Genomic DNA, 23,926 nt, shown 5'->3' on the forward strand with positions numbered 1-23,926 from the left:
TGCACAAACTCAGGTGTCTCCAGGTGCTGGTACCCACGCCCCTATGACCAAAGGCCCAGCCTTCAGTTGCTAGCACTTAGACCTCCATTCACATACAGGCACACAAAATAGAGTCCCCTCACCCAGAAAAACAGCTGCAAATGCCATCAAATGAGAAAACAGAATAGACTGTAGGGACCAGTGCAGAGCATAGCCAGACCGGTGGCTAACTAGCAATCTGTTTACATGTGATCAACCACTTTTATACTCATTTTTCCCTTTCTTTTTCCCTCACATGCCTCTTCCTTCCCTAACCACCTTGATCCCTCCCTTTTCCCATTTTTGATGCTTCCCCTAAAAAACCCATAATAAGTCTTCTACAATCCCAAGGTGTTTTTTTCCTGCATCCCATAGTGAGCACCATACATATGTAGGTTGTCAACCTTAGTCCAAAAGGTAATCCAGAGAATTTTTCTGATGATTTATTCTTCTGCATGGGTGTCACCCCAGCCCATGAGGCTGAGAGTCCCCTGGGACATTCCTAGGATGAGGCATTAGAGTGGGGGCTGTGTTACTGAGGTTTCCCTGCCTGCTGTTGTGCCTCTGTGGTCTTCTGTGTTCTTGGTGATAAGCCTTTTAATCACGTTTCCTAACATTTACATCAAAATGTCTTGGTACAAAAAATTAAATGTGACAAACATGAGTGCAGATTACATAAATTTAGGGGACATTATCTGTATTTCAAAATATTGTGCATAACAACCTAGGCAGTCTTGAATGTTAAATTATTAAAAATGTAATAGAATAAATTATAAAGACATGCTCTAGAGACTGACAGTGACAAGGGTGAGAATATACACTATAAGCCAGGACTTTTTTGTTGTTGTTGCTGGATATTCAGCTTCAAAGGAATTAAATCAGAATTAAATTGGTCCATTACATTTGATTAGTTATGTGGCATGTGATTAATGAAGTAAACAAAATATATGAATGCATGCTATGAAATAATTAAATCACTAGTAATTGTGGTTCGCTAGAAACAAGTAGTGGTAGAAATAAAAACATTCAATCTTGAAGTCTGATGTGATCACCTCACAAAAGAGGGTAAAACATAGTATAATTTCTCTTCTACAGAATTTAAATAAAATCACATACTTCAATACTTTTTTAATCATACAGGAAAAAATCGATACTTGATGCTTACATGGACTCATGTTTACAAAGGGAATATATTATTGAAAACATGTTAATTGATCTTAACTTACAGTAGACTATACATAAATCTTTGAAACTATTTATTATGTTCAGTGTTATTATGAGGAATATTTAATCATATTTGTGTGACAAAATAAAAGTTTTGCTACTAATTTGATGTAAAACTCGTAAAGGGTGATCATACAGCAGGTTCCACTAAAAAGTACCCAAAGATTTTCTCCCAATAATGAAGAAATACAGTAGCAAAGGTGACAAATTATAGTGTTTGTGGACATCAAGATAAATAATTCTATATATACAATCTTTTCTATTTTTGTTTTACTTTATTTTGATACTATAGTCTTCCAGGGATGTTTTATTCTTTTTAAGGGTGACTTCTAAAATAAATTTATTTTATTTTTCATTAAAATGTGCAAAAATATATTGTTCTTTTTTTCTGATATTTTGAACTTTCCTCTAATTCAAACTGGCACCCAATGAACTTGTAATACCACTGAGACTTTCAAGATACTATTTACTTCAGGATACTTCATTACCAACTTATTTTACTTTTCATGAAAATGCCTCTAATTCCACTGTCTTAATCTTGTCATTGTATAATCTTTTACTTCTGAAAATATCAAATTCCTCATTTTGAGTAAAGAAATCTGAATAGAAAACATATATAATATTTCAAGTTTTAACAGTGCAGATCTTGAAAAATATTAGTGATTCCTAAACCATGGTTCATAAGGGCATGATAAATGGTTTATGTGCAGTATGTATTGCCGTTGTCACCATAACTTTTATAAATTGTTGAGACTGGAGGCAGAAAGAAGTTGCAAGGGATTAGGATGCAGACAACAGTGATTTCAGCAGAGGACTTTTTGCTCTGTCAGTCACCCTTTACAGTGAATTATTGGATGAAATTGGAAATTAGATTACCAGTCCAATGAAAAAAAAAAAAAAAAAAAAAGTCAACCTAGGTTATCATAACACTTTCTGTTCCTGAAATTAATGAGGTCTAAATTTTGAAAACTTAGGCAAATAGTTATGCACTGTCTCATTCCGCCTATGTGCTGGTATAGAAGAAAAAAACCATTAAACTTACTGTAATTGAATTGTTTTCAGTGAAGGGAAGAAAATGGCTGGAAGGCTCTGTAGAAACATAATGTTTGCTTTTCGTACAGACAAGTGGGAAGAGTAGAAGTAAGGGCACATCAGCATGTCTGGGTGAATGTACAGCCTGAGGCATTGAACAGTTTCACATTTTCCTCTATCCTTACGAGTCATTTCTTGGTACTTATGAAACTCCATTTTCCTTCCTAATTTTCAGCAAACCCAGGACAATCAATTAAACTTTATTCTGGCATAGAGCATAAATAGCTTTGTGTCCTCTAAACAAATAAGCACATGAAGTCCTGTTTAGGAGAATAGTAAGAAATAATTGCTACTGCATACTTCTAAAATTTCAAAAATATTGCTCCAGTTTGAATTCTTTTCTGGCCATCCTTGGCCTGATATTCTGCAGTGCTTGTCTGAACTATATTGCTATGTCAATATGAGCATTGTCAGAAAGCAGTAATACAAATGAAATGCCTAAAAAGATCTTTAAACACTTTAAAATGCTGAAATATTAATGTGAAGGGGGAAAAAATGAACTGGGGTTTAGCCTTGGGAAGCAGGGAAACTTCAAAGAATTTGGTGGGTTTAGCCAAGGTATTTCACAAGTTTTAAAACCTCGTAAAATATGTGAGTCCAAGGTACCTGCTTTAGGTGTTTAGATTACTAAAATTAAACATTCCCATCCATGTGAGAAACAGTCCTTAAAGCACAGATATGTATGTCCCATATTGCAGTTTCCACTCAGCCATCCATGAAATAACTGAAGGTGTGAGAGTGAGGGAGAGGTGTCAAAACAGACAATTCACCAGTTGAAATGATGGCACTGTTTTACTTTTATCGATACACAATAATGCTTAATTTTCCAAAGGCTAAGGAATAGCTTTCCTAAAGACAAAATGTCAGCTTTAGGTTACTCAGTGGCTAGTTCATTGCCATGAGAGACTCATTGCAGACAGTGTGCTACATTTCAGCTGTGTCTCTTTCTGTCTCACATAAGCACAACTAAAGGTATTCCGGATGGAGTTCACTGTAGTGCTAGTCAGTCGACAGAAATGCATAACTTTGTATTTTCCTATAAATGTGAATGGTATATTTTTACCTTAATCCTTTCACTCAGATAACCAATCTGATATTTAATTACCTATTCAGAACCAGGGTCCTAATTAGAGCTGCACAGAGCTATTCACATGTTGAACTTGGGTGAACAAGTTTGCAAGTTTATTGCCATTAGCCCAGTAGGTTTGCTCTTCACCACAAGACTTAGTTCAACCATTATGCTCCAGAGAAAGAAAAACCCTGAGAACACTCACACCGATATTACTGCATTCTACCAAAAACCCACTGTGCTTTTCTCTCCTTTAGAATAAGCTATTAAAAGACAAAGTGAAAAACTGTAGCACATCCAAGCAGTGGCGAAATACTTAGGCAGTTTTACAAAAACGGTATTACTGAAAGAATGAAGGAGCTTTAGGAAAAAAAAAAAAAATAATTGTTGAAGCAATTTAAGATAATAGGATGCTAATTAAAGAGGAATTATAGTGGAGATTTTATAATACTTCTAACACCAGCGTTAACGCTGACTGCATACGTATTGAAACAAGCACAGGAGCTAAGGAATTCCTGGCAATTAGGAGCCAGATACTGCCACTCTCAGGGAGCAGCAGGTTTCTCTGTAAGCAGGTAATACTCAGGGCAAGTATCAGCAGCAAACCCTACCCTAGATACTGCTCAGGGTGATTGATCTGTCATTATCATGGCACTAGATAATTAGGAATAAGTTATACAGTCAGCAGTCTCTCTTGTAGGAGTCTTAAATGCGTGACTAAAGTGTGGGGTCTCAATCTGAATGGATGTTTCCAGGGTCTAACTCCTGAATATACTTATGTTAAACTGTACAGTACACTTTTAGACAGCTGTGACAACTTCTGAAATGCCCTAGAAAGGTTGGTTCCTGTGTGGATCAAATTATATCACCAAAATTAGCATGAATAGCAGTCTCATTATATATTAAGAAGTTCAGTCTCAATGCAAAATAGGCCAGTTAGCAAGAGATGATGCATGATAAAGATGGAAATAATGGTAAATGTTAAAATGTCTGTTGAATTTTTAATTACTCATTTGAACCCTTTTCTAGTTTTGTCTTTTTTACTGACATATGGAAAAATACAAAAGCTTCAAACAAAGCAAGTATACTTTAGCTCTAGTTTGGTATGGTTAATATAAAAAAAACATTAAAAATGGATGTTTTATTTTAATTAAAATAAATAAAAGTGTTTGGTGGTGAGAATGTAAGAGAATTTTTAGCCTGGAGTGAAGTATTGTGATTGGGTTACACATCTGAAAAAAAATGGGGCTTATGAAATTGGAAGTGCTGAGTTTGCTGACACAACTTTAACAGTCTGTATAACATATAACCACAGTAACGTAAACATTGCCAAATACAATACTAATCAAATATGGCATTATATATTAGAAACAAGAGAAATTAATTCTTTACTACTCCAAATACATTGATGTGGCATACTCAGTGAAAAACCACAGGAATCTGGTGAAATTGTACAGCTGCATATTTATGCATTTTAAAAATATGCTCTTCTTGGCCCGCAATTTGTCTGTTCTGTTGCACCTTATACATCACTATAAGAGACCAATGGCCAAATACTGCAATAAGCAAAAATCAAATATAGACTAGAGAGGAAGGCATATTACAATTCATATAATTACCCTGCCCCAGAGGTATTTAGTCTCCTGAGGTTCTGTTTATTCCAGTGCTTCCAGGGTGGGAGTCAGCTGCCTGTCCCTGAAACAGCAAAGACATAATGACTCCTGCTTCCCAAAAAGGGCTCAAAATAAAGGAACATACAAAATACTAAGCAACTTGTACAATCACCATGTGATTTCCTGAGGGTCTAAGAGGCAAGAAAGTCAAGGTTATATTTTAATTCTGTTCTGACTCATTCTATTCTTAGTTTTCTATTATTACCTCTTCTTGAAAGAATAAGTGCTCACATGTGGAACAGTCTGAAATAGAAACACTATCCCTAGATCACTTCTTGCCTGTACTGGTGCCTAAGATCATTTGCAAATAAAAATCATTACCTAAAAGTCTTTTGGAAGGTCCTGACCTTGGCTACCTTAAAGCACAGACAAGACATAGTTTCAGGAATGTGCTCCTGCTTGTAGCCACAATAAAGTCGAGTTCAGAAAAACAAGCAAGGTGTCTCTATACCTCTGGCTTACTTCATCACACTACTTACTCAGATGAGCCTAATGGTAATGCTATAGTAAATCCTATGCACTATAAACGAGACTGCAAGGGTCGGACAGCACAGTGGTGGGATGGGAGATAGCATGGCATGATAAAGATCGTAGAGGCAGACGGAGACAGATGACTCCGAGAGGAATGTTTCAGAAGACTAAGAAGCATAAATAGGCGTCATGACATCTGGCATGGCATTACACAAAGGAGGCAGCAAAAAAGATTTAAGGTCCATGTAAAAAGGAAGAGGAAGGACATCTTCAAGTGCACACGGGGAAGGAGATTTTAAAATAGGCTTGATTAGAATCAGTGATAAAATCTCAGAGGTGAAGAGAGGGGAAAAAAAAAAAAAAACAAAAACAACACACCAAAAGCCTATTTTTCTGTCTAAATTTAGGCAGAGGAGAACCACCTGCAACACAGTCAGGTCAATTAGGAGACCAACCTTTGGTCTCAACAGTAGCCCCCATATGAGAGTGTGAAATAAGAATTACTTTGTTAAAGCACAGCTGAAACCTAATGAAAATGGCATCCATGTATCAGAGGTGTAATTTTGGAAAGGGGAGGAGATTTGGAATGGAGAGAGATTTGTTAGATTTCCTGTTTAGCAATAGAAAAATAAAATAAATGCACAGCTGAAATCACGTGTTCCACATGGGCCAGAAGACAAGATGCTTAGGTATTTTTTTTAAGAACAATTCGATATTCCTAAAAGTAAAGCCTTTGTAGCAAAAGGAGATGGTATTGTTCAGAAATACCTAAAGACCAAAGCAGGATGACACTGTCTACAGAATATTTTGGGGGCAGCTTTTGTTCTGGAAAGCAAAGGAAGCTCCTGGTTTAGATCTTGTTTCAACTAACAAAAATGATAGAAAATGTAAACAAAAGGTACATTCAGCAACTGAAATTATGAAAGATTATCGAAGAGCTGTGAGAAATAATATTAATATGGCAGTAAAAGAGCAGACAATTGATGGCTGAGGGGAAAGGAAAACTTCACCTGTCCCAGGAGAACAGGAGATGATCTATCTACTGGGAAGTGAAAAAAGTTTAAAGGGCAAGGGAGTGTAGTGTGCTGGGAGTTACCGAAAGAGAAGATATTTAATGCATAGTGGTAGGTTATACATAAGTGAAGCAAGGAACGGCAGAATAGTAAGAAATTATTGTGGAAGCAGAATTTCTCCAGTGACCTGAAAATTCAAAAGAATCAAATAAAACATGGAAGAAGATTACAGGTCTAAACGTAAACACAAAGGAACAGCTCACACCCCTTAGGGATAAGATCAGAAAAGCTCAGGAACATAAAAGGAAACAAGCTAAGGTTCCCTACATGTACAAAGAAGAAATAAAAACATAGGCTTGACGCTTAACAGCAAAGGAGAGAAAATTAAGAAGGACTCAAAAAAGATTGAAGGATTCAATAGTATCTGTGCTCTAGTCTTTCTGAAAACAAAGAAGAAAAAAGGCATCTAGAAAAGCTCTCTGGTTTCAAATATTTAATAAATTCAGTTTTAACCGGGAAATAATGGTGTACACCGGAGGAGGGAACATCTAAAAAATATTAAAATAGCTGATACTTTACTGAAGAAAATAACTTTATAAGGTACAGTTCCTGATCTCTGATTAGCCATAATTATCCTCTAAAACTTGCCAGTAATGTCTAAAATGTGCCTGGAAAAGCAAACCTAACATTTAAAAAAAAAAAAAAAAAAAAAAAAAGCGCCATTGGAAACTCTAGTACAGATAAAGAAGTTTCCATTTCACCTGCTGACAGATGCTCAAGCCAGTTCCTGAGCAGTGATCCGCCCCTCCCAGCCAACTCCACCCAGTTTATATACCGGGCATGACATCATGTGATATGGAATATTTCTTCGGCCACTTTGGGTAAGCTGTCCTGACTGTGTACCCTCTCAACATCTTGAGCCCTCCAGCCTTCTCATTGTCAGGGCATGAGAAACTGAATAATCCTTGACTGAGTATGAACACTGCTTAGCAACGACTAAAACATCAGTGTGTTATCAGCATTATTCTCATCCTAAACTCAAAACACAATACTGTACCAGCTTCTAGGAAGAAAATTAACTCTATCGCAGTCAAAACCAGGACAGATGGTAACAGCTTTTTGGATTTCCTATGAGTTGATCCTGTCGTATTAATCTGAGTCTCTTAGACAGGGTACCTGGCTTTGTGGACAAAGGAAAAACGGATTGTTATTTCATCAAGGTAGAATGCTGTGACATGAAGCTGTAACCAAACTCAGGTAAAATTAGTAAATTATTTGGAAGATGTGATTTGAGAGTAAAGATGAAACAAGAAGTTTAGGTAGTATAGAAATAGGGAGAGAATACATAATTAGGTATCTGACAGATGACTGTTTAGTGAACAGACAGAGCTACAGAGTAAATAACTATCTTTTTCCAACATACAACAATATCTTTAATTTTGATTCTAAAAGAAAAAAAAAAAAATTAAAAATCTCCAGGACAGAAAACACTTTCAGTGGGCAGTGTTCAAAGATTTTGATATTTTGGTGTTGTAGTTTTTTGTTTTGGGAAAACATGGTTTATAAACCACAGGTAGTGATGGGCTACATCTGCTCAGTCCTATGGGCTAGATCTTATTTTGGGCACATCTAGTACTCTGTTTCTGTTACTGTTAATACCATATATATCTTTTGTGCAATGAGGAAATCTCATATATTGTTTTGTAGTATTTGTCATCTTTCTGGCACTGTTTTATCTTCACTTTTCAGTGCTTGATGAAAACATTAAAATTGGGGAGCAAGAACAAAAAACAATGTAAACCTCTCTCGTCTTACATGCATAGTATAGCACTGCAATGATTACATGTACAACGCATTCCTGTTTTCTTTCTGTGGCCAAATTAAGAAAGGTATATCTATCCCCGATCAAAACAGAGAAAAAGAAGGGGGGGTTATATATCTTCTTACTGAAAAGTGTAAAAAACATTGTTAACATTTCTCTGTAATTTCTTATCTGACTGAAGAATCTGATACACGAAGAAAGCACTCAGATTGGCTGCGAAATTACTTCAAATAGCATATTTACCAGGGAAAATGGTAGGAAGGAGAAAGATTTTATCTCCATAGGCAGAATTTTTTAAGATTAGTGAAAGAGGCTCTGATTTGATATTGACAATTGAGTAGAAACACTGAGGAATGCTTTTTTCCCCATCAGCTATATACTCAGTGGTGTAGAAAGACAGGTTGGTTTGAACCATTTTTGGATAAACCCACAGCAGGACAGGTGCTGCAGAGGTGAGGAGAGAGCAGACCTGATTCCCCCTCATCACACCACTGGGCAGAGAAAGCTTGTATCTCTGACCTCCATGATAAGTTGCCTGCATCCATCTAATACCAACAGATACTGTGTTACTGGCCATCCCATTTCACACCTATTAATATCTTGTTCGGATACCTTTTAATTTACAAATTTCAAGTACTTCACAGAGCCCTACTGTTTTTACCATACTGCCTGAAGCAGCTATTCTGTCTGACTGACAGGCCTATGGTTACACTAGATAAGTATAATTTATCAATATCTTATAGTACATGTTGCAGTCAAAATCCACCCTTCAGTGTTTTTCTTTAGAACGAAAAACAAGAAACAGAAGGAAGGTATGTTTTAAAACTCTACTGTTCTTGGTTTTTAATGTGAGACTGGGACTGCGGCCTGTTCTTAGCAGAGCTTTCAAGGTGACCTCAAGAATAACTATCATAACATCACCCACTTTTATTCAGATAATTTACCCCGGCTGACATTTCTCTGTGCAATCAGAGCATTATTTTACAAGGACACTCAAACCCACCAGAAATCCCCCAAGATTTATAGCACATTATTAGACATTGATTTGTTTTTCTCATCATTCTCTTTGTAACTGGATAAAAATGAGAATAATAATTTAAGACTATACTTTTGTATAGGATTGAAAATGACTACCTACAGGGAAGAAAAAAATTATACTTAAAAGTGAGCATGCAAAAACTAGGGTAAGATTATGCAAGGAAAATAGCCATTAGTTTATGCAAGGAAAATGTTGAGTCTGGAATACTTAGAGTGCAAAAGAATTCCCTTTACTTCATGACAGATTGTAGAAATGCATCTTTACAATAACAAAGTCTTCTGAAACTCCATATTTACACTTCTGCCTGTTAGCAACAAGAACATCCCTGCTGGATGAGGATTACCAGCTAATTATTAATTGCTCAGTAAAACTTTTTTTTTTTGTAGTCCAGCAATGTGAAACCAAGTGCAAATACAGTAGACACAGACCTGTTCCCCTACTAATTCTCCTCTCTAAACAGCTCAAATTGAGTCTGGCACAAGCTGAACACTGAGCTGATATTTTGCCTCTCAAAAGGAGGCATTATACCGCTCCTCAGAAATACACAGCGAGCGAGATAAAGAAATAATTATCCCTTGCAGTTCCTCATACGAGCAGGTCTACTTTCTCCAGTATGTTGCTACAGCAGTGCTATATTTTTTAGAGCTAAGGACACTTATGTTTAATACATAGAGTACCAGGCATATAGCCATAAATCTGCACCACAGGAGACAGTGAAGCAATTAGATTAACACAGCGACAATAGGAAAAGGATACCTGTCATCTGCTTAGGTCATATTCAAAAACAAATCAATGTCTATTTGTTGCTTATTTCAAAGCTTGTGAGAGTTGCCTTCCTGGTGCTACCATCCTAAAGGACTTACCTCTGAAGTTTCTACATATACATCTCTGTTGGTGTCCTCGTTCCCAAAGGAGGGTAAGAGTCAATTCAAAAAGCTTAAAGTTGACTTCTCAAATAACTTTTTCAAGAGCATTTTTCTGATATTCTGTAAATATCACAAATACATAACTATTTTGTATTTTTTAAAATTGTTATAGACATCTATGAGGCCTTTTTTTTGGAAGTCAGGTTATTCTTCTAGCCCAAATAAGAATAGGAAGCACTGGAAATGTTTTAAAATTATTATTACATTTAGCCAGAACAATTTTTACCTGCTCAATTTTTAATTCCATCATTTTTATGTAATCTCATTTATATAAATAATGTGTTCTAAATTGTAAATTAACTCAATTTTTCTAGTGGCAACAAAAAATAATAGTAAAACTGAAAATTTAACATTTTTGATTTCACGTTATTTGATTTTTTCCCCCTTAAGTTCACTAAAAATTAGCAGAAAATAATAACGTGCATAAAATATGTCGCTTTTCAAGCCTACAATTACTTCCATAACAGGATTTTTAGACCTACTCTTTAGTAGAAGATAAAATTCATAAGACCCTAACAAACCTTCAGAATAAAAAAATCTCTTGTCACAGATCAAATTTTATGCTCTGGATCTTTAGATTTTATGTAGTGATAGATACAGCTTGCAAGGTAAAATCTATGCCGCTAGTTCCTACAACCTATGACTCTCTACCAGTATGAGCATCTCACAGACATTAATACATTCTTCCTGATATACGAATGAGGAACAGAAATTATATAATCTTGAAATCCTCCTAGGAGTTTCTCTTGATTCAGATCTAAACTTTCTTTCAGCAAGTGCTGCAATTAGAGTTAAGATCAATGTGGTTCATCATCATATTTTCTTAATTCTAAGACTTAGGAATAAATGGACAGTAATAAAAGACTAATTTTGTAGTGTATACTCAAGTATAAAAGATTAAAAAAAAAAAAAGTGAAGATCAGAATTTGGACAAAAAAACAAATTTTTGTTGGTATTCTAACACTACAAACAGAATTTAACAGAACCTAAGTATGGGTTTTCCTTGAATTGTTCATGGAAACATTTTCCAGAAAAGTGTAACATTCCCACTGTTTGAGATTCTGTTGTACTAGAGAAAAATTGCAAGAACAATGCTCCGATAATATGTTTGTATCTGAAATATCCTGCAAGGTTACTGTGACCTTCAGTTGTCATCTGCCATGAATTTGCCTTCCAAATTTGAGTTATCACTTATTTCCCTCCTTCCTTCCCTTCCTGAATTACTTAGGTTTCCTTCCTTGTTTAATTTGCTTGTTGGACCAGATCCTCCCTTTTGCAAATTGATTATCCAGTTAAGTGTAGGTTACTTTCATAGGAGCTGTGATGTTATGCTGGTTCTACAAATGATCAATAAGAAAATGAGCTTTCTTGTACCAGAAAAAAGGACTCAAAGGCCTCTAAGTCATTACAAAAAGAGCAACATTGTTGTATAATCTTATTTAGAAATATAACACATTCTATTCTCATTCCAAGCCGACAAGTTTGTCTAATCAGTCACAAATGAGCTATAGTATTTTACCATATTGTGCATGTCTGCTCTCATCAGTCTCTTAAGACATCATTATTTGCAGTGATGGTAGTGTTCATAAATTTTTTTAATTTTTTTTTTTCAAATCTGAAGGGAAACATAAACTAGAATTTGACATGCTAATGAGGGATTTATTACATATATCAAAAAAAAAAATTCGTGTTTAAGAAACTTGCAAAAATTTTATTATAAATGTTTTGGTTGAAAGCAGTTTCAAAGTTTGTCTGGATGTCAGATATTAACAACTTCTTAGTTGTGCAGAAGTCTCACCAGCTGTAGTATAAAGTTTTGGGAACTTTGCATTAGAACAATTAATCACTGAAATGGAAAGAAACTAGTGTATCCATTGGCACACAGATTAATCACACATGATTTCTTTCTAATGTTAGTCACCAAGAATAATAGAAAACGCAGCTGGCAGGAACGTTAGGAGATTATCTACTCTGTTTCTTTCCTCAAGCCAAAATCAAGTGCACCTTGTTCATGCTTGACAGATACTGTCTAACATCCCATCATGGTGCTTCCACAGTCTCCCAGAGCAATATTGTCCTTAAAGATATAAAGTCTTCTGAGGTATTTCAGCCTTAATCTACCTTGCTTTAATTTATTTCATGTCACACACATTCCAGATATGGAAAGCATTTTATCCCTTTCCCCTCTGCAGAAATCTTTTATATATTCAAAGACCGTTGTCGTGTTTAACACGATGCAAGATTTTTCAGCACAGCTAGCTTTTCAGTGCTCAAAAATTATGAGAAATAAGCACAAGTCTGCCCTCAGATTCCAGAAACTGACCTCTGAATGGAGACTTTGCTTGGAGGAACTTAGTTTTGGAAACCTGTTGCAGTAGAAGAGAAAAGGAATCACAAAATGGAGTTAGGAACAGTTTTCATGCACAGAAAGTTGCATCATCCCCTTGTCAGAATGAATATGGAGTGCCCAGTTAAAACACATCAATATAATATTTATGTTTAGCTCCATTGTGCTTTTGCAAATTTTATGATACAGTGAAGGATACAGCCTGCATTTTGGAACATATGTCAAACCTGGACAGATTTCCTACAGTTATGTAACCTCAGTCTCTAGCGGAACATCTATACACAAATGAAATTACTCATAGGTAATTGACTTCTCTGTTGATGCTCATGGGTGCTCATCAGTTAGGAAAGTAGGAGCTATGGTCTAGCTTTCCAGTGTACAATATTCTTCACACAAGAGAAGCTTCTGCCAACCTTATTCCATAGAGAAGCAGACATTAGAAAACCTTTATTTAAAATAAATTGGCTTCTTTCACCATTTTTAAAATGTGTTTATTTTATCCTTTATCTTAACTGTTTGTATTCATTTGCTTTGTTTGGTTGGTTTTTACGTTACTAAGATTTCCTTTTTCCATTGTACGCTATTATGCATTGACATCAGTGTTCTGTCACATGATATGTGTTGGAATACGAAAGGGTAAATTGAATAAAAATTTGGATCTATATGCAGGACTAGACCATCTTCTTCACCAGCACTGAGGTCTAAGATACTACTCAGAACTTTGGTTTGCACAAATTATCATATTTGTAGCCTATATATTTAAGTATCTCTAAAAGGTAGTGGGTAAGTCATTCTTGCTTTGCTTTGAATTTCACTTTACCGTTTTAGCAGCAAAAGAGTATCAAAATATAATTCCCACTTTCTTATTTTTTTATCTCGCTTGTTTTTTTCTGTCTTAACTCCTCATCCCCTTTGGACAAATCTTTCTGACTTTGGGGCTAGCATAGCTTCTAGTCTCCATTTCCTTTGGATGGGGATAGATGAATGGTCATGGAAACACACAGGTGACAAATAATTTAGAAGGAACCCAAAATAGCCCAACCCATTGATGGATATTCGCCTTTTCAATTCAAGGCAACAAGGTATTCTTCCCTAAATGCGCTCTCTAGGACTCTGAACCAGCTGAATTCTCAAGGTCACTGAAATAACCCAAGGGAATATTTTATAGTAAATATGACAGATCTCTCCTGGATTTGGAGAGCCAAAATTGTTTTTTTAAAAACCCAAAACAATAGATAGTCTCTTAAAGAACATCATGATGCTGAATCCATTTTACAAGAGGCAAGAAGTAGAAAACGACTGGAACTGGACTCTTACTGGCATTGTCATTACTTTCAGAAATCTATTTTCACAGTGTTTGGTCACAACTCTGTGTCATCACTGAGACAACTCTTCCTCAAGCTATTTCTCTGCTGGTGGGAGATTAAATGAATTCCTGTTACCAAGAAGATAAGTAGTTTATAACAACCTGTTCCAAAACATTTTTCCATATGAAGTAAAAAAATTATTTAATATTAGCCAGGTAAAATATGCCACTCTGCACATTTCAAGTTCTGCATTATTAGGCAGTAAAAACAGACTGTCACTCAGGCTCAGGATAGTTTATATTTAAACCTAATACATATTATTCTAGGTGATTTAGTTTTGCTATAAATCTTTGCATGTGTTTTGGAATGTATGTTCTATGAGTGATGGTTATAAATGAGAAGAGGATGACTTAACTGGATGTTATCCAATCTGTGGGTGGTATTCAGTTAGCATGATTTTTCATAGAAAACTCTACTCAGTATTACTTGAGTTTTGCTTTTCTGTGAGAAAGGTATTCACAAAGAACAATGCTGGCAACATTAACATCTCCAAATGTACATTTTAATGCATGTTCCTAATACAGAGATAGTTTTAGAAGTGGTTCATAACCGTAAGTAACAAGAATTCTTCATGTGATTTTCAGTGTAGCCAAGGTCTCCTTCTGAGCATGTTTTACAGTCAAAGAAAAGACAGGAAACTGGAACTACTTTCCAACAATCTCAGTGCATTTTCACTAAAAAGAGATACTTCCAAAAATGCAAATATTTTGCTTCTTTCTGTCAGGAAATATATTTCAGCGTCTTACCCTTGTGAAGTGCTAAGGCTTGGACAACCAGCCCAAGCCAGGGTTGACCTATAGATGAATCCTGTATATTTTATAACTGAAAACCATTGTGCTAGTAGGTATTGTACTAAGTTATAACAACCCACTCACTTATGCTGACGTAAAAAGTGCTAAAGCATTGAAATACTGAAGCCTGAACAACAGGCTCCAAGCCAAAGCTGCTAACTTAGCATGTAGTCATTAATAAAATATGTAAACTCGCTAGTGAAAGACACAGCTTAGACAAAATAGAATCAGTAGTGAGGAGAGAATGTATCCAACTTTCCTTTCTCAGCCCCGTTCAAGGCTGAGAACCCATATTTGGCCTTGTTAGAAACTCCCTTGGTGTCCCCATCCCGAGCCCTGGCCAGGCTTTGGGTGGAATCCAACAGGAGGATGAAACCAGAAATTTTCCGCTCAAAACAAAGGTGCCCGCTCTTCTGGCTTGATGATTTTGGGGTATATAAGGCTGGACCCGCTCACAGCGACTTTGGCAGCCTCACCTCCGGGTGGAGGCACCGCGTAGGATTTCCCCCTTGCCGGGACAGGCTCTGCAAACCCTCGCTGTGACCGGGGCTGCCCAGACACTGCGGGGCTGTATGCAAGTGGTGACGGATCTTTCTTAATCACTATTCTCTCTCTCAGGTAGTAATGATTTGATGCATTACCCTGTATTTTCCTGTTTCTTGCTTTAGGTGCACTATTCTGCCTTTTCTAACTGCATTACACTGTTACGCTATTTGGTTATCACCAGTGAAATATGCCTACTCTTTTCACTCTGGTGTCTGAGTTTAATCAGCAAAACACCTTGTTATTGATGGCTCTTGAAATTATTTGTATTTTTGATACTACCACTGAGTGTTTGTACTGCAAGTCGGATTTATTTCTTAGTAGGAAGATGGCATAAAAGAAATAGAAAATCTGTACATTTTCTTACTGGAAAATCTAGTAAAGGTCCTTTCTCTATATATGTTGCGGTTAAATCCCAGCTGGCAACTAAACACCATACAGCTGCTCGCTCACTCTTCCCCTGACAGTGGGATGGGGAGAAGAATCAGAAAAAAAAGTAAACTTGTGGGTTGAGATAAGAACAGTTTAATGAATAAAATAAAAATATGATGATGATGATAATAATACCAACAATAACAACTAATATAGCAAAAAGAGAGACAGAAATAAAACCCAAGAAAAGACAAGTGATGCACAGTGCAATTGTTCACCACTTGCTGACCAATGCCAAGGAGCGATTGACCCCTCATGGCCAACTGTCCCCAGTTTATATACTGAGCATCATGTTCTGTGGTACGGAATAGCACTTTAGCTAGTTTGGGTCAGCTGTCCTCGCCATGCTCTCTCTCAGCTTCTTGTGCACCTGCTCGCTGGCAGAGCCTGGGAAACTGAAAAATCCTTAACTTAGGATAAGCGCTACTTAGCAACAATTAAACTATCAATGTGTTATCAACGTCATTCTCACACTAAATCCAAAACACAGCACCGTACCAGCTATTAGGAAGAAAAGTAACTCTATCTCAGCCAAAACCAGGCAATATAAAAGTGTTCTTTGTGCAGTGGCTTGTCCCAGACATCTTGTCATATCTTTTTCCACTCAGTAGGTTATAACAGAACATAGCATTCTCAAAATATTACTAGACTTCTGGTTGGCTATCATATATAGCACTTTTTATGATGAACTAGGATATTACAGAGACCAAAAAAAGTAACACCAGGCTTATGAATTGTTCCAATTTTACATTATATAATTAAACATTTCCTAATTTAGAATCCATTTTTGTCTGAGTCCATAATTTAGCATTCTCTGAGGAATAACTTCTGTTTCAAAGTCTGTTGGATTTATGTACAGAAGTTACTTTTGCTAAGCAAGAAGGGTGGTCTAGTCTTACTTCTTTTATGGAAATCTAAACTTTAACTTGAAGAGATTATAGACAATTGAGACTTTGTGAGTTTTCTAGCTTTAGGAGTAGCAATACATAAACACTTCTGTTCCTGCAAAGGAGACAATTCTTATGAGCAATCTATGGTTGCCTCAGAATTTCCTGCACTTAAGTTCTTTCAACACTCACACATCAATCATTACAGTTCTAGCAACTAGTTGAAGGAGTGCGGGGCTGGAGCAATTACACCACATGGAGTCTGCAGAGAAAGAAAGCAGAAAAATGTCAGGAAAGGAAAGAATGGAAGGGTAAGAGTGTGTGAAGAGGATAAATGGATGAAGCAGAGAAATAGAGCAAGCATCAACGCACAGATGAGATTCTCTAATTTATAATCAACACTATTCAGTGTTGAAAGAAAAGGTTTCCATCATTGGTTAACATTTTAGTAATTAAGATATAAAAAGAAAACGCTAATTTGCACAAGGCTATACATCTCAGAGTCTGGGCTCTGGGCTGGTTTTGGCCAACAAGCTTGATCACTGTAGTGATGTAATAGTTAATCTCTACTTGTCTAGTTTTTGCCTTGATTAAACAGAAAGCTCAAGTGATACTTATCATTCATGCAAAAACATTTGCTTCTTTATGCCTCAATTCCCACTTCTGCCTCACCTGTTTCAGGACAGAAGTGATTCACAGTACTTTTTCCTATAGTTCTTAGCACATTCAGAATCCAATCTCACTTGAGCTTTCCTTGAACCACTGTCATCTAAATAATAAACACAATAAAAGTTAAAAGATTTTAAAAGTTTCATCTAACTTCCAAAGCCAAGACAGTCATTATCTCAGTATAAATCAGATGCTTAAGACCAATGCATTGGCATTTATTACAATATCAGGTATAATATAGATAACTGTAAGGATGCTACACTTAAAAACTCTACTCAACATAACCTAAGGGCAAAAATGTGACAGCAAAACTTTCAAATATTAAATCAGAGTCTCAAAAAAACTGTAAATACATCTAGAAAACAAATCAGGGATAGGTTGATTGTGTCACATTTGCTAGATATCATGTTCTGCTGTCTGCGTTCACAGATACATTTATCTGTATACAGAATAACTGTAAAGTGTTAAAGCAGATGAAAAAGAAATCATATTCCATAATCATAGGCAAAATCATTAAAACAGTATACTAAATCAACTCCCACTCCTAATAACATGGTGTAATTTATAGATACCATATGTTGCAAGAGTTGACTGTTTGCTTAAGTACTCATTACAGGTTCTGGCAATTATAGAGACTATTAACCTCTGTCTTCTTTAAATTGCTCAGATAGATAGCTTGATCTGCATATTTCCACCCTCAGGAGGAATAGACCGTTTTTGGAATCTGTCATTCATTATTAAACTGTCTTTGTGGATCAACATATAACTACTGCTAAAACCCAATGTCTCTAATACTAACAATGGGTCTGTAACCCAGATTCATTTATACTACATTATACATTTTCTCACAAGGTTACTTATAATAATTTTTCTCTTAGGGATTTTCTGCATTAATAATTTATACCAGACCTTAATATCTGTGATTTCAGTTTGATTGTATCTGTCTATTCAATATACTATCTTTAATTTTTATAAAACACCATTTATATAGTTCATTGTTTATGAGAAAGTTAGTAGATCAGTAATTACACTTTCTCAAAGTCACACTGTGCACCCCTCAAGAAGCAAGACAGGTTTGCATACCTTCTAGGTTTTGCTTATTTTAGAGAAAGAACAGAACATGCATGGCAGTAGTTATGTTTTAACTAATTCACCATTAACTCGAGCATTTTTTATGAATAAGATCCTTAAAATGAGTAAAGGCTTAGAGCTCTGACTTCAAAATCCATAATTTAACATTCATGGAAATGTGGGGATATTTTTCAAGCTTGGCTTATTTTCAATAGCAACTACAGAGAAAGCAAAGTTTGAAAACTTTCCGTTTCAAATGCGTAAATTTATCTGAGTAGAAACACCTTTGACAGACTATATGATGGAGAAAGGACAGAGTTTATTTGTGTTCTCTCATCTGGGAAAAAAAGGGAGAAAAGATAAAAATACAGTGAGGATAAAAAGCTGGGCTGAGATCAAGAAAGGAAAATAAAATCATGACAATTATGAGCAATGAAAAAGGCTCCCAGCGATGTAAACAAGAAATTAAATTCTATGTACAAGAACGAGAAAAAATACTCATAAATGAACTCTTAAAGAGAGAGAGGTTGTTAATATAGAAGACCTCATGGCTATCTCAAGGGGTGACGAGTTTTTCATCAGATGTAACTACAATATATGAAAAGATGTTAAGCAGACAAAAAGTAAATAAATAGCTGGAGAATATACAGCTGGAAAAAAAAAAAAATATATCGAAACGGGTGATTTAACACATTACCAGAGTGCTTTCACTATAATATTTAACTAAATTTTCTTTTTTCAGAAAAAACAAAACAAAACAAAACAAAAACATGTTAAACAGATAACTGAGATTAAGCAGACATATTTTAGCTAGGCTCACTTATCCCAGTGTGTTGTGGAGAATGAAACAGACCACACAGTTTACAGTTCTATGGATCTGACACTTTGCCAAGGAACCAAGGCTTAAAACAAAACAGAAAATGGAAAACATAATCCTGTCTCTCTCCAGCTTTCCTGGAGTACTTTAGAAGCTCTTCAAACTGAAGATTTTCCTATTGGTATATGAGGCGTTTGTATGCTTTCCATCCACTATGATAACTATGTTTATCAGTCATTATTTTCTTCTCCAGTAGGACCAGGTTACCAGTGACATTTCCCCCCTCATTGCTGGAATATCCTCCAGTATTTCATGAATACTGAAGCAAAATTCTCCATATGGAATAGGCGAATCATTCCACACTTGTGTTTGTTAGGACTGGAAATGCCATTTCAAGTATGTGCTATAACATTTACAGCACAATCAAGATTTATTAAAACTACTCCACAGAGCACTATTGTAAAGAATTTATGAACTGTAAAACTGCTATAAAGGTCACTTGAGATGCAAAAGTTTAATTTGGAGTATCATGTTATGGTGTAGTACTGCTAAACTTAATGCTTGTTTAAACAAATGGCTTGAGGATATTTGTCTCAGAATGTGAGGTTTATTAACTTCAGTAAAACAACTTTATATTATCTTTTTTTTTCTGCTTAGCTTTGATTTTTAAGGCTTGTTCACCTTTTTATGTCCACTAATCTATTACTTTGCTTCTATGAACATGAGCATAAAGAAGTACAAGAAAAAAGTAAATTTAATTTTTTTTTTTTGTGGAGTCTAATAGTGTTCTGCATAGCTTTACTGTTTATCATTATTTTGAGGCTGTGTATTCCATTTCATGACATTTGTTTTCTTTAGTTGCCAGCTGCAAAAATTTAGAAAACATTTAACTGTTGTCTGGAAAAAAAAAAAAAAAAAAAAAAAGGAAAAATTTCATAAATACTTAGTGAGGTCCCAAAAACTGAAGTTAAAAGATAAATCATTTTTGTGGCTAATAATGTAGAAATGCATGTGAATTCCATGGTATGAAGAACAACTTCTTCTGCTGAAAATTAATAATATCTGTAAAAGTTTTAAAGACAAAATTTCTCTTTCTTCCACCAACTTCTATACTATTTTTATAAGCCATGACTGAATCAGTCATCACATCACAGGGGTCAATCTCTGTGAATATGCAGAGCTCTATTTAAGTCCATAGTGTGCAGTACAAGATCAGATTTCAGACCTAATTTCTTTATTCTTCCAAAACTCAAACACTTGGAGAAACCCCTTGATTACATAATTAAAGGCAGGCAGAGAATAACTCTAAACTTCCAGGAAGCTGCATGTGCCAAAAACCCTGCAAATTTGTAAATGTGAAACTTTTATTATTTGTCAGCAATAATTGTTTCCTGTTAAAATTGGCAAGGGTGATTAATTGCTTTCTCTTAGTATTTTATCGAGGATTTAGGAAGTTAATAGAGGGAAGCTGTAATTGGTAATCCCACCTACCCTAACAAATAGCTAGAGCTGGTCCTTATACAAGCAGAGTTATGAAATGAAGTGATTTAATGTAGCTTCATAAAAAAGCATAAAATTATTTGCATGTCGATAACATCAGACGATGTATTTAAAGATCTTTGAGACAGCTTGTCTTTCAGTATACGGCTGTACAACATAGAAGCTAATATATGTTAGGATCAAAATCATAACAAAAGTTACAAAACCCAGCAAAACATAATGACTAAGATTCGTGTCTTTTAGAAAATTAAAGAAAACTTGATGCTTTTAGTTCCTTTTTGATGAAATTTGCACAGATTCTAGCATAGCTTTTATCCAGCAGATGAATGAAGGTTTGATTTCTAGTTTTCTTCAAGATGAAAATATTTTTGCTATGTTATGCCTTAGGCATATGGAAAAAAAAAACCAATCTCCAGACTAAAGAGTGTTATGGAGCAGCTATTTAAAACAAATAATAATAAAACTTGCTAACATTTCCTGATGTCAAAGAAAAAGCATGAAGATTCATTATCTATTTCTTGGAATACATGCTTTACAAGCAGATCTTTTGCAAGGAGGTTCTGCTAGAGTCTATACAAAATGAGCTGCTAGGAACAGCAGTAAAAGCAACTGCTTTGGAGTAATGAATTTGCTATTTGAATGCAAGGTAGGAAAGATCTTCTCTGAGATGCTCAAAAAGAGTTAATTCTGAATCAGGTAGGACATCCTAGAAACAAGGGTTGGAGATGTCTACCCTTTCATATTACATCTGAGGAAGGAGTGGCTCTTAAATCAAACAAATAAAATACTTTATGAACCAAGTAAAAACTTTAGTCAAAGAAATAAAAAGCTTTTTTTTTTTTTTATCCCTAGGTTGTGGGAGTGTTGTGGTAGAGAGAAAGAAGACAAAATAGCCTTGTAAAGCAGGGATGGAAAAAGGAAGTGAAAAAAGGGATACTACCCATGATAGTCACACAGTGACTGCTAGAATGGACCTAGGCCTGTGGTCAGGTTTGTTTAGCAGTGTTTAATGACAAGAAATCTAGTAATCTAAAATGCTTATGAGGAAGAAAAATATGACATCTATTCCAGAAAAAGGGTTTAAAACTTATCAAAATATTGGTAATTTCAAAAGTAGAAAAGATAGCAGCTTGTGTTATTATGATATCTATCATTGATTTTATACCAACGTGGAGCTCTGAAGTTAGACATGCTCCCCCTCACTTTCAGTACAACAAATTGCCTGTGGTCTTCCATGTATTTCTTCAATTGCTAAATTAACAAACCAGCTCCAGAAGTTGTCAGTGAGGAATGTTCCTGCACGTTCAATTTCAGCGTGGGACAACATTCACCCTGCAGACTCAGCAGTCTGCCTAAGTCAGGTCTTCTGGTTTTGATGGGGACCATATACAAAATAAGTGTATTTACTATAAAAAGAAGGTTTGTTTGTTTGAGTTTTTTATCTTGGCATAGCAAGTATAAATAAATAAACATGTATTGCCATTAAATATTTAATCAGAGCCATAGGAAAAAGTCATTTCCTGAGGTCTCTGAGCAGTTAGTTTAAAAAATATTCTGCCAACTCTTTGATAGAACTTTCATTTAAATTCCAAGTTACCCAAGGAAGCTATTAGATTTGTGAATAGTATTTTATATTTCAAGGGGGGAAAAGATGTTTGTGTTTACTTATGAACTACATACTAAATTCTGCACACGGGGATGATATTTTTATGACTAAAAGACCTCACACATACATTTCTCTATGTATCTGAAGTTCCACTGAAAAACATTGTTTTACCCATCAGCATACTGACAAACATGCCTTCGTGATACAAGTGAATTTTGTGCTGCTTTACTGTGATATCCATTCTACATGATTAGCCATAAGTATCTGTTAGATTCACCACAAAAGCAATCTAGAAGTAAATACTATCAATTGAGCTATTAGCCTAAGGAATATGTGTACTTTTTCAAATAAGGAGACAGTACTTAAGATAAATCATCAAGACAAGTCATGCATTAAACATTTTTAATAGTGCATGGGTTTTATCACGTAGTTTCATAGTAATGAACAGAGGTCATATACTAAGTAGTTTACAGTGAGACTGTGATATGGGCTAAGCACAGGCCTATGAAGTGTTTTGAACATAGACAAGGCCAAATAAAGTAAAAGATTCAGGGGAAATTTATGGATAGAACCCATGGAAATAAGATTCTTTATGTAGGGCCCTTTTTCTACAAGACCTGCCAAGATCTTGTGGTATGGAAGGGAAAGACTCTCTCAGTGCCCATTGATAGGATTAGAATGAGTCACAGGGTGATAAGACAGCAACTGAGTAGGACAATAAAGAAGCACAAACTAAAGAAGTAGGACATCATTGATTCATGAGAATAGGTTGCTAGTAGGAGGTTATGATCAATGAAGTGCAGTGGATTGAGAAGGAAGAGAATACAAAAGAGGCTACCAAGCTGTGAGTAAAGTGAAATTGTTAATACCAGTAAGAGTGCTTATAGACAGCACAAAGAGGCTGAAGAGGAATTAGCAGTGAAGAAGCTAAGGTTACAGAACCAATTCCATTCAAACAGGTCGTTGTTGAGGATAGAAAGAAGGGAGGATGCTAGCTAGATGCAAGACAGACATCTTGAATGGTTCTTTGAAAGTGTTGGCCCATATATGATGTGCTGTGATGGTGAAGAAGAGGAAATGGATGCTGGTAAAAAGTAAAAAAAGGACAATGAGTAAAAGAAACACTGGTACTCTTTTAAATCTACTGTACTTCTGTATCTTCAATAATGATAACGGACAGAAATCAACAAAATCATGAACCACAGAAAGAGGTGAAGGAGATGATTATTTATAACGTTTCATACCAGAGGAAGCAAAGTGTAGCCAAAGAAATTATTAGGCACTGGGTTTAAAGCAAACAGGAGGTACTTTTCAGAAAGCAAATAAATTTCAGAAAGCAAATCATATATTACAAAACTTTCTGATCTCCATGGGAAATTATGGAGGCCTGAAACATAAGTAGGTTCAGAAACTGTTCGGAGACATTCACAGAAGAAAGGTATTTCAAGGTCTGTTAAATATAGCCATTCAAATTACAGCTCTGGACTCCAGATTCAAACTACCATGGTATACAGGGGAATCTTTATCATGTTTCTGTGTTGTCGTATGT

Source organism: Athene noctua, chromosome 4, assembly GCF_965140245.1.
Source record: "Athene noctua chromosome 4, bAthNoc1.hap1.1, whole genome shotgun sequence".
NCBI lineage: Eukaryota > Metazoa > Chordata > Aves > Strigiformes > Strigidae > Athene > Athene noctua.